This window comes from Eurypyga helias, unplaced genomic scaffold (genome assembly GCF_000690775.1).
Source record: "Eurypyga helias isolate BGI_N326 unplaced genomic scaffold, ASM69077v1 scaffold30345, whole genome shotgun sequence".
NCBI lineage: Eukaryota > Metazoa > Chordata > Aves > Eurypygiformes > Eurypygidae > Eurypyga > Eurypyga helias.
The window spans coordinates 1-513 of record NW_010253866.1 but is presented as its reverse complement, the minus strand read 5'-3'; positions in this window follow the sequence as shown (position 1 = coordinate 513).

The window sequence follows — 513 nt, the reverse complement described above, 5'->3', positions numbered from 1 at the left end:
CCAGCCCCCTGCCCACGCCACCACCAGCCGCCTCGCGGGCCTCTGCCCCCTCTGTCAGCTGGCTTGGAAAGCTCCCCCCCAGCACAGCACCGCGCGAGGCCGGCGTTGCGAGATTCCCGTGATGACAAGGGCGGAAAGCCCGCGGTGTCTGTGGGCACAGGGATCACCTGGAATTTCCCCAGGGTCAGAGAGTTCTCTGCAAGGCTCCTCCCGGGCGCTCAGAGGCCCCGGCGTGGGATGTGGGAGCCCGAGCGAGGGCACCTCACAGAGCTGAAGTCGCTCTGCAGGGAGCCCGCCTGTCCCTCTCCCACATGCTGGGATCAGTAACGCTGTTTGGACAAGGTGTTACCTCTCAATCACAATTAAACCTTCCCGGACGAGATTCCCAGCCTCTTCCCAGGCTGGAGAGAGCAGTTTCAGGAGGTTGTTCAGGGATACGTACCACGGCAGTGGCGGTATCGTCCCCATCTCCCAGCTGTGCACTAAACGCAGCCCTACGCCCTCGAACCGCTT